General features: G+C 40.6%; 1 long non-coding RNA gene across 2 annotated transcripts; it reads right to left on the reverse strand.

Moving 5' to 3' along the window:
* Positions 1–918: 918 nt before the first annotated feature.
* LOC111961299 (uncharacterized) lies at positions 919–11,901 on the reverse strand. 2 transcript variants are annotated; one of them, XR_002876991.2, is made up of 7 exons: positions 11,820–11,901; positions 11,507–11,686; positions 10,829–10,933; positions 10,569–10,641; positions 9,258–9,303; positions 4,871–5,017; positions 919–3,945 (listed from the first exon to the last, which is right to left on the reverse strand). It is a non-coding gene; the product is annotated as an uncharacterized lncRNA (long non-coding RNA). The 2 variants fall into 2 exon arrangements; XR_002876990.2 differs by having other exon boundaries at positions 919–5,017.

Below are 11,901 nucleotides of genomic sequence, written 5' to 3' on the forward strand. Positions count from 1 at the left end.
TGCCTGCTACTCGCCAATAATGCATATAATTAAGTAATTTTGAATAGAAGCACTCTGAAGTTCTAAAAACGTTTTTGAATGATGTCTGTGAGTATAACAGAACTCATATGGCAGGCAGAAACCTGATAAAAAATCCAAACCAGGAAGTGGGAAATCTGAGGTTTGTAGTTTTTCACTCTTTGCCTATCGAATACACAGTGTCTATGGGGTGATATTGCACTTCCTAAGGCTTCCCACTAATGTCAACAGTCTTTAGAACCTTGTTTTGAGGTTCTACTGTGAGGGTGGGGCGAATGAGAGGGGATTGAGTCAGAGGTCTGCCAGAGAGGCATGAGCTGACCATGCGCATTCACGTGATAGTAGCTTGCGTTCCATTGCAATTCTACAGACAAAGGAATTCTCCGGTTGGAACATTATTGAAGATTTATGTTAAAAACATCCTAAAGATTGATTCTATACATCGTTTGACATGTTTCTACGGACTGTAACGGAACTTTTTGACTTTTTGTCTGCACCTAGAGATCGCGCCTCATGAATTTGTTTACTGTGCTAAACGCGCGAACAAAAGGAGGTATTTGGACATAAATGATGGACATTATAGAACAAAACAAACATTTATTGTGGAACTGGGATTCCTGGGAGTGCATTCTGATGAAGATCATAAAGGTAAGTGAATATTTATAATGTATTTCTGACTTCTGTTGACTCCACAACATGGCGGATATCTGTTTGGGTTGTTTTTGGTCTCTGAGCGCTGTTAGTCAGATTATTGCATGGTGTGCTTTTTCCGTAAAGTTTTTTGAAATCTGACACAGCGGTTGCATTAAGGAGAAGTGGATCTAAAATTCCATGCATAACAGTTGTATCTTTTAGCAATGTTTATTGAGTATTTCTGTAAATGAATGTGGCTCTCTGCAAAATCACTGGATGTTTTGGAACTACTGAACATAACGCGTCAATGTAAACTCAGATTTTTGGATATAAATATGAACTTTACCGAACAAAACATACATGTATTGTGTAACATGAAGTCCTATGAGTGTCATCTGATGAAGATCATCAAAGGTTAGTGATTAATTTTATCTCTATTTCTGCTTTTTGTGACTCTTCTCTTTGGCTGGAAAAATGGCTGTGTTTTCTGTGACTTGGCTCTGACCTAACATAATCGTTTGGTGTGCTTACGTCGTAAAGTCTTTTTGAAATCGGACACTGTGGCTGGATTTACAACAAGTGTATCTTTAAAATGGTGTAAAATACTTGTATGTTTGAGGAATTTTAATTATGGGATTTMTGTTGTTTTGAATTTGGCCCCCTGCAGTTTCACTGGCTGTTGACGAGGTGGGACTACCCTAGTGAGGTTAGGCAAACTATTACAATTTTAGCAACCAGGAAATAGCGGAGCGATTTATGCATATTGCACCTTTCATTTCATTGTTGGTAATGTTCTATGAACATTCTCCAACTGGTTTGACATTGGGACTGTTCTCAAATAGTAGAAACAACATTCTTCTGTGGGAATTTCAGTTCTTCCACAGAACATTCTACAAAAATGTAATATTTTTACTACATTCTGGGAACGTTCTCCAAAAATGCTGTGATTTAAGCGATGTTCTCAGAACGTTCAAAGAATCTATGGTTCCCTTTTATGTCAGATTTTGGCAATATTCTKGGAATGTTCCAAAAAATGYACTTCTCTACATTAACATCAATTATCTCTAAATTCCRTTCTCAGAACATGAAGAAAACGTTCCATAAAAAACACAAAAACAGTTAGTGTCTTTCAGTTAACGTTCTAAGAATGTTATTTTAARCCATGTACATCCCGTTTTCAGAACATGAAGAAAGATTTCCATAAAAAACACAAGAAATGTTAGTAATGTTCAGAAAATGTTCTAAGAATGTTATTTATTAAAAACATACATTACGTTCTCAGCGTCAACAAAACTCTCTCTATCCTCTATTTGGTTAAGTGTGTTCAGGTTTGCTGGCCGTGCCCACTAATTGGCCACACCTGCTCTCAATGAGTGCTTGTTTCCTTTGAAATAGGGTCTGGTTGAATAGATTAAAATGAACAGCTTTGTTTGCATAAAAACACATGGCATGCTAGCTCCATCCTGGTGGCACAGTAGACTGATTCCAGGGATAGAGAACAGAAGATCATAGGTTTGAAGCTCACTGATGAGAAATGTTTGCATGCTTAAGCAAATACATTTTAATGTGTCCTACTGTATCTGAGCTAGTAGTGTTATTAAAGTTTTATTGAAAAATCCGGTGAAAGTTTTAAGATGGTTATTCAAAAACCTCCAAATAACCTTTMAATTTAGTAAAGAAAACGTTACATAAAAACCACAAGAAAAAACTTTAGTAATGTTCAATTAAATTACTTTCCAATAACCTATAATTTCCGTTCTCTGAGCGTTAATAAAACCTTACAGGAMAACTTTCAAGGACCCAGAGCAAAACATTCTCAGAACCTCACTGCAACCAAAAAAGAAATGTTCCCTTCCACTTCAGTTCTCAGAATGTGTATAAAACATTCYGTTTTACCAGTCAGGAAACTCATGGATTCGTTTACACAACCAATGTGAAACCAAAAACCTAGTTTCCCACAACTTCCCTTTTTCTCATTCCGCTTCCATTTACTTTGTAACATGCTTACCAAACTGGTCGCGCACGTGYGTCATCGCGTTACACACGTTGATTTAGTTCACCCACACCAGAAGCGATCAGGACACGCAGATTGAAATATTAAAACGAACTCTGAACCAATTATATTAATTTGGGGACAGGTCAAAAAGCATTAWACATGTATTACAATTTAGCTAGCTAGCTTGCTGTTGCTAGCAAATTTTTCCTGGTATATAAACATTGGATTGTTATTTTACCTGAAATGCACAAGGTCCTCTACTCTGACAATTAATCCACAGATAAAAYGGTAAACCGAATTTGTTTCTAGTCATCTCCTTCCTTCAGGCTTCTTTTTCTTCCTTGGACTTTATATGGCGGCTGGCAGCCAACTTTACAGCATTACCACAACCGACCGGAGTGTGGACCTAAGTTCATCTTTCAATCACYCACGTGGGTATATGCTCTTAAAAACCAATGAGGAGATRGGAGAGGCCGGACTTGCAGCGTGTTGAGCGTCACAAATAGAAGCAATTTCTATTTTAACGCCTGGCCACGCAGACGCTCGCTGAGGCGCRCGAGCAGTGTGGGTGCAATGATTGAATAACATGTATGTGTACATTTATTTTGCAWCACTGGCRCGTGCGYGACCCGAGTGGTGTGGGGTCAGCATGTTACCCACAAGCCTATTCATTACGTCTGACAATACCATATACATTAAAACCAGTAGATAGTGATAGCGCTGAAATCATCCACGTATTCCTATGATTTGGCTCATTTATTTGATTTTGTTTCGCTGTTCTGGCGACCGTCATTTACATAGGCTTTCTAGGGCAGACCAGAGTTTCATTTACCAATCATGCATAGGCACACATCTGTGTGTTAACCATGCCTGAAATAAATTCCACGCAAAGAGGGAGATGTATCAATATGACCGTTTGCATGAGAGTGTGCATAAATGTATGTACAGTCGTGCCCATGCGTACGCACAGTGCCAAGTGGTGGAATAAGGGACGTGCTTGTCAAATATACACTACTGTTCAAAAGTTTGGGGTCACTTAGAAATGTTCTTGTTTTTGAAAGAAAAGCACATTTCTTTGTCCTTTAAAATAACATCAAATTGCGTTTCTTTGACAAGTCTCTGTCTATACAGGGGTTAAGAATTGGTGACAGCCTTCTGGTCTTCTCTCTTCCTCCCCTGGACGGTCCTCTTCTCTGGAGCCGCTGGCATCTTGAAGGAAACCAGATGGCCCTGAGGAGGAGTATTGCCAGGGCCTGGCATGGACCCTCAAGGAGGGGAGCACAGATAAAGACCTCACCCTCAGAGAAAGGGGATAGCAAGAGGAGGGGGGGCGGTCATAAACAGATTCCAGTACAGTATCTTGGAAAAGTGTTTAATTTCATTATAGGTTACACCCCCCCCGCCCTCGCTCTCCTCTCTCTCTAACCTCTCCAACCCCTTCCCCAGCAGCTTGTTAAGGGTAAATACGTCCCCTGCCAGTGTGATGTATAATGTTGTCTGCTGTGTGGGTGTAAGTCACAYAGCACTCCCCTGCTATCCCATCCTCTCCTCCTTGTGTTGTTTAGAWTCCCGTCTTAAAGTGCATCCCAAGTGGCACACTTTTTCCTATATAGTACCCTATTGCCTATGTAGTGTGCATTTTTTAAAAACCAAAACCCTATGGACCCATGTCAAAGTAGTGCACTATATAGGCAATAGGGTGCCATTTGGGACGCACMATCAGACCCCGCGCCTGATGAACTCCCACCGGCCAGCCCCATCCCATCCCCTGGCTGCCAGCCGGTCTGTTTACAAAKCTCTGCCTCTGTTTACTGCCACAGAACAGATACATACACCACTGTCACTCTGTCACAATGGATGGACACTCTGATCCTTCCAGAAAAAGAGAGTGAGAGGATAGGGATGAAAAGAGGGTGTGAGAGAGAGATTTAGATGCTACCCTTTCTCTCTCATAAATGGATCCGATTAAAAACGCATTACAATTTGAAAGAGAAGCATTAATACAGCATTTGCATCATTTTCTCTTCTGAAAATCAAACATTTTGATGTGCTTTCACAAGAAAATATAATGTGCACTGAATTAGATCCAATATGGCCTATATTAATTCACCAAAGACAAAGGGCTTATTTCAMAATTCTAAATGGGTTTGTGAGGTGAGGTTAGAGGAGGGCAGCTAAGTTCCGAAACCCCCTATTAACCTTGCTAAGAGAAGCACAACTTACTGTAGAATTCAGCCACTTGAAGCACTGAGTTCATGCCCAGTGACTAAGGGTTGCCACTTACAGAGGTGATACGGAAGCATCTTTCATGTTGTCTTATCAAGTCCAGATAGGACCGTCTCTCCTCCACAAATAACTCCCTCAACTGTCCTAAAGAAGGGAGAGAAAATATACATTTTAGGGTTCAGGCCTTACAAAGAAGTCAAGAAAGTGTAAGGTCTTTGCTTTTAATACATGTGTAATGTAGGCCTACTAGAAAATGCATTAGAGAATGTTGAAAATGTAACATCAATTATTGTGTACATTGATATTTGTTGTTCAATGAAACAAACACTTCTGTAACAGGAGAATCTTCAACGTAAAGATTACCCTTCCTTCCTTCCTTCCTTCCTTCCTTCCTTCCTTCCTTCCTTCCTTCCTTCCTTCCTTCCTTCCTTCCCTTCCCTTCCCTTCCCTTCCTTTCGATTTAATTTTCATCCCGCATGCTCTTGGTATAAAACACTACAAAACATAACAGATAAGGAAGAAGCATTTAATGTTTCTTGTTTTCATTTAATGCTCTCTTCAACCCTTATGGAATAATCAAGAYATCATACACAAAGAAAGATTRCAATTCTCTTTGGAGAAGCAGATTCTTCTGCCTTTCATAAAGCAGTGTGCAGCTCACATCTCAACTGTAAAATGCTTTACCGATTTTATGGATCACATGAATTCTTGTATAAAATGTGTTTCTACAAGTCTTGACATGTATCTATTGACTGCACCGTGGACTCCTGCCTCAGAGGACATTGAATCAGAAGGAGAGAGATCAGTCTGCCCATGCAAGAGTCCATCTCCATGCGATTCTAAAGATTTCTTGGTTGTAATCCTAGGCATCTTCAATCTGTTACAAACTCAGTTGATTTTCACTTTCAAAACTAAATCCCTCACTGGCACGCAGATGCACAAACGCAAGCAGGCAGGCACGCAGACATGCACGAGCACACACACATCACACACACACACACCTCATCTCATCTCATCTCATCTCAGAGCTTTTCATGATTACGTGTAGTAGGGTCATTGACTCCGCCCCTGTCTGCCAGTGGGGCGAAGGAGATAAAAGAAAATAATACACTATCTCTGAAGAAGGACTACATGGATTAAAGTCTTATTCTGAATTGTGGGCGGCGTCCTCAAAACTAGCATGGTGGAATCTCACTACTATTGGCTCACTAGAAAATCCCCTTTTTTAAAATCTGGATCAGTTGTGACTCCATCTCCATTATAATAGCGAGGAGTTTATAAGGATGTTTGTGRGGATAGCTGTCGGCCTAAATAGGGTATGTGTGTTATCATGTTATGAGATCTGGCCGTGACTTGTCAAGACTGATCCAGACACGAGCATTGCTGGGTATTGAGTCTATATGCTCCCAGGTCAGCAGGCATTGGTTGGGGCCCAGTAGATTCAGGAGGGCCTGTTCTAGACTCTGAAAAATAAAGACGGAATTTGGAACCAAATAAGGTTCTTGAGAGCGATGACATAGGAGAACCATTTTTAGGGTCGGATTTTCGGAAGAACCATAAATGGGATGTTTTTTTGAAAAACCATACAAAAATCCCAAACCAGAAATGTTTCTTCCTTCCAGGACCGGAATTAAATGGCCCTGCTGTAGGGTTTCAAGCCTTATTTGCATATTTCATGTATTTTCATATTGCCTTTCGAATGAATTTTAGTTACCAGTACCACCGATGACTGTGATTTCTACTGACAGAGACATGGTTGTTGTGTTCATTCATTTTCAGTCCTCTGGCCTTCACCAAGTGAGATCCTAAGTGAATATGTTGCCATTAAAATTGCATTGTTTAAGACTATGTATATTTCATAAGGCCTTCTTTTGAGGGCCTAGTTTTACCCCAGTACAGTGGCCTGAAAGCAGAGAAAATAGTCTATGGCTTAGGCGGCTGGAGTTTTTAAAGATTTTCCTGGCATTCCTTTCACACCACCTGATATAGAGGTCCTTTAGCTCATTTGATGATTCTATATTACTTGTTTCTTGTGTAATTTATAGAACAGTCAAGATAACATCTGAAAACTCCCTCGAGAGGTGGAAAGGTCGATATTTGACCATCAGGTATTCCAAAACGTGTCGAGACTTCCACTGCGCTCGAGTCACCATTTGTTGTTGATGAAGAGGCAAATCCTCTTCATCAAGAGAGAGAGAGAGAGAGAGAGAGAGAGAGAGAGAGAGAGAGAGAGAGAGAGAGAGAGAGAGAGAGAGAGAGAGAGGCTCAATAAATCAATGTGTTGGATGGAGGGATTAGTCCAGGGCATTTAGCTACCATCTCTTTACCAGCAAGTCAATCCCATCATGACAAAGAGTAAGACATGGGCCTCCTATACAGTCTGTCAATTTATATGTGACAATCCCCATTGCATTACAGAGACAGTTTCATGGGTCCTCGAGTAAGAAGCACCTTTTCAAAAATAATCTTCACTGACAACGCTTATTTGTCCAGGACATTTGGTGGAAAAAGTACCCAATTGTCATACTTGCGTAAAAGTAAAGATACCTTAATAGAAAATTACTCAAGTGAAAGTCACCCAGTAAAATAATACTTGAGTAAAAGTCTAAAAGTATTTGGTTTAAATAGTATAGAAAGTTAAAATGAAAGTAGAAATCATTTCAAATTCCTTATATTAAGCAAATCAGACGACTCCATTTTCTTGTTTTTATTTATTTCCGGATAGCCAGGGGAACACTCCAATACTCYAACATAATTTACAAACAAAGCATTTGTGTTTAGTGAGTCCGCCAGATCAGAGGCAATAGGGATGACCAGGGATGTTCTCTTGATAAGTGCGTGAATTGGACCATTGTCTGGTCTTGCTAAGCATTCAAAATGTAACAAGTACTTTTGGATGTTAGGAATAGTACATTCTTTCTTTAGGAATGGAGTGAAGTAAAAGTAAAAGTTGTCAGAAATATAAATAGTAAAGTAAAGTACAGATACCCCCCAAAAATACTTTAAAGCACTACTTAAAATAAAAAAATAAAAWAAAATGTTTTCAACTAGGCAAGTCAGTTAAGAACAAATTATTATTTACAATGACAGCCTACCAGGGAATAGTAGGTTAACTGCCTTGTTCAGGGGCAGAACAACAGATTTTTACCTTGTCAGCTCAGGGATTCAATCCAGCAACCTTTTGGTTACTGGTCCAACGCGCTAACCACTAGGCTACCTGCCGTACTTAAATACTTTAAACGACTGCCCGGGACTAGGCTTAATCTCTATCTATGAAACTGGCACACAAATGCTCCTTGTCACTAAGAAAGTAAGTCAAAATGCTGTTTTAGCGCTGAAACTCTCTGTCTGTCTGTCTCAACATTCAGTCGTGGTACACAGGGAAAGCCATCAGTGATTTAGAGTTTGTCTAAGCTGAGGCTGTTTACTCAGACCTGGTACACACTACACAGGGAGAGCCATCAGTGGTTTTGGGTTTGTCTGGCTGAGGCTGATTGAACCAACATCCAGTTGACCTGGTAGACAGAGGAAGAGCCAGGGAAGGAGAGCCATCAGTGAGCTGGGAGTTCTAACTATGTCCCTTTCTATTTCTGAAGAGTGTTCAGTGGCTGACCCCTTGATTTGTTCGGCCTGTCACAGCGGAAGAGCAGGAAGTGGACCTTCAGTCCTGACATGGGCATAGCAGCACAAAGACAACAAACGTTTGATTAACTTTAAAGTCTACTTTATTCTCCCTCCCCTTGTGTCACAACTCAGTGCCAAATCTAATCTGTGTTATGTTCTGCAGAAACTAAAACAGAGATAAATAAAATAACAAAATAGAGCTTTGAGGAGTCCTTGTGTTTCAGCACTGGCTGGGAGAGACAATGGGCCAAATGAGGTTTACAAAACCAATCAATTGGAAGTTTGTTTGTTGAAACGAGTTTTAATTGCAACTCTTAAAAATTGAGATTCAATTATTAAAAAATATTCTCTGGCATTCTGATTCACATTACAATTTCTTTACTATTAAATGCTATTACTATTAAGTCCATTTATTTTGTTTTACCATGACACATTAAACACTTTTTCTATGGGTTTGACAATACAATTAYACAATCCAATAATAGGATCTCTGTTGGTTTGCCTGCATTCCAATTAATTATGCCAGCAAATTATACTGTATAGGTTAACTATCAAACAACCTGGGTTATTGGTCAACCTTATCAGCCATACCAGATTCCCAGTTTTTCTATGATAATATGATTGCACAAATAAACAGTCAATATCAAGTTATCTGAATTTTAATAACATGAACCCATTTCATTCCCATCACATCCAATACAAACAGCTTTGACCAAGCAGCGACTATTAATAAAATAAAATCAAGTTTTAACAAACCAACCTGGAACGTCAACGCTGGTGAAAAATTGGCTGGTCTAATCGTTTATCTTAGAAAAGGGAAAACAAGCAAAAGGTCAACAATCACAGGTCGCGCAAGCTCTCTCCCAGTCCCTGTAGATAGGAACAGTAAACAGATGTTTTAACTGCAAATACGACTAATAAGATGAGTCAGAGAGAACATGGTTCAAAGTGAATAAGTCAAAGAGAACTTGGTTAAAAAGTGAAACTTTGTTTCTGCTGAGAATACATTTAAAACAGTAAAGAAATAAGCAATAATACTGGTCACAATGTGTACTACCAGAGACAAACATACACTACATGAACGTTTGTGGACACCTGCTCGTCAAACATCTCATTCCAGGCCTCCTGAGTGGCGCAGTGGTCTAAGGCACTRCATTGTGGTGCTAGCTGTGCCACTACAGATCCTGGTTCGAGACCAGGCTCTGTTGCAGCCGGCCGCGACCGGGAGACTCATGAGGTGGTGACAGGGAGACCCGTTTTGGCATTGCTCATGGTGATCTTAGGCTTCTGTGCAGCTGCTCGGCCATGGAAACCCATTTCATGAAGCTCCCGACGTACAGTCAGACATGAAAACCAGGCCTCGGAATAATATTTTGTGGCTTTTCAGGGCAGAACAGCAACCTGTGATGATCCACAGGAGCCCATTTGGCTGCCCAGTGAGGTGCAAATGGTTTTTATCATCACCCATTCACAGCCAAACTAGTGCCACCTCTGATAATACCTGCCCCTCTCAAAGGCATTAGCAAAGGTACCTGCTCGACCACTCCTTTTGTYATCAACACAGACCATGTCTGGGTGATATGAATTGAGACAATTGTGCTTTTATTTGATTTTTTATTTAACTAGACAAGTCAAATAAGAACAAATTCTTATTTCCAATGACGGCCTACCCCGGCTAAAACCTAACCAATCTGAGCCAATTGTGCGCCGATCACAGCCGGTTATGATACAAACCAGGGTCTGTAGAGACGCCACTAGCACTGAGATGCAGTGCCTTAGACCGCTGCGCCACTCAGGAGCATTTAAGTAAGAAGGCCTAAGCAGATATACCATTGAGGTTATACCGGCTAGCTAATGTTTAAATGTGAATGATGCCATTTTTAGTTTACAATCAGCAAACAGCAGGCTACAATAGGAATGCCATAAATGAAATGGAGAGCACAGTTCTTCAACTGATGCCAGTTGCACCACAAGGTCTGTCTCTCTTATCTGAGCCTCAAAAGCACAAGCCAGTGTGTTTTTGGAGAGAATTTTTTAAAACTTCTATCAGTGTCATAAAGTGTCTTCTTACCACAGTCCTCATGGAACACCTGAGGGAAACAGTGCAGGACCCCAAATCCACACCTGCAGTATGAGTAGCCATTCTGCATCCACTCTCCATGGGGAATGATRCCACAGCACCCGCAGGGACAGGGAGCAGAGCAGAGCAGAGCAGAGAGATACATGTCAAAACAGGCTAGATACATCACTTTAGACTTCAAATATGTGTTTCCTCCACAGTCAAACAGGGCTAGAAATATTGGGATATGAATTATTGGGAAATTAAATTACCCGACGCGTTCGTCGTATTCACAGCTCCGGCCAATGACGGATGCCCGCCGCACGCCAAAATACAGGCGCCACCATTTTTACAACAGTTTCGCCTCTGCTTTGGACCTTCGGGAAAAGAGAAAGACATAGGGTAGAAGTTTAATATGGATGTTGTGAGTGTTGTATTTACACTCAGGCTTTAGCCCCGGGGTGCGTTCAGCAGGGCACAGCGTTGTACAACGTTCAGGTAGAAATATATCATGTAGAACAGACATGCCTCTCTGACATGTAGAATAAGGAATCATGTTGGTTCTATTCATGCCATTTCTATCCGCAACGTTTCACAACATTTGCCTACTGAAGATGGCCCTGGAGACACTGTCCAGAATGCTGGCCAGCAGACTGGCAACACAGTTTTAACACATTCCTTCAGAACCATGTTTTCAATGACAGAGCGATAACAGCTGAGGAAACAGCTTGACTGAGGCTTAGGCTATGTTGTTTTGGTGAATTAAGACAAACAAACAAACAAACAAACAAATGATGCAGGGTAGACGAATGTGTGATAAAGAGGGAAAAGAAATCGTATTACAAAGCCGAATAAATTCACCCAAAGTCGAACTCAAATTCACTGCAGTGAGTTTCTGGAGGCCATGCAGGTTGATAACAGTAATGTTACGCAATTAATGTCCAACTTACTTCCAGTGAGGCTGATGAAGGGTAAGACCAAGCCCGTATCACAATGTTTTCTGTCCCCAGCAGGAGAGTTCATCTCTTTGAACTGGTTCAGGTAATCAGCGTTCTGCTGGATCGTATTCCCAGAGTCTACCGTTCTGGTACATACCTCTATGGTTTTGGTGCATTCAGATCCTTCACAGCCTTGGATAAGAGAGAAACATAGAAAAATATAAAATGGCTAATATTTAGGTATAAGGTGTAAACAGTTTCAGATGAGCAAACTAGGGCCAAGGGCCAGATGCAAATTGTTAACAAAATATTGACATAGGCCTACCTGATCCAATTGTAATTGCAACAGCTGCCGGCAAGAAAACCCTAAAATGCATTAGGGGATCATTTATTTTATTTTATTATGA

This window comes from Salvelinus sp. IW2-2015, linkage group LG4q.1:29 (assembly GCF_002910315.2).
Source record: "Salvelinus sp. IW2-2015 linkage group LG4q.1:29, ASM291031v2, whole genome shotgun sequence".
In the NCBI taxonomy this organism is placed as follows: domain Eukaryota; kingdom Metazoa; phylum Chordata; class Actinopteri; order Salmoniformes; family Salmonidae; genus Salvelinus; species Salvelinus sp. IW2-2015.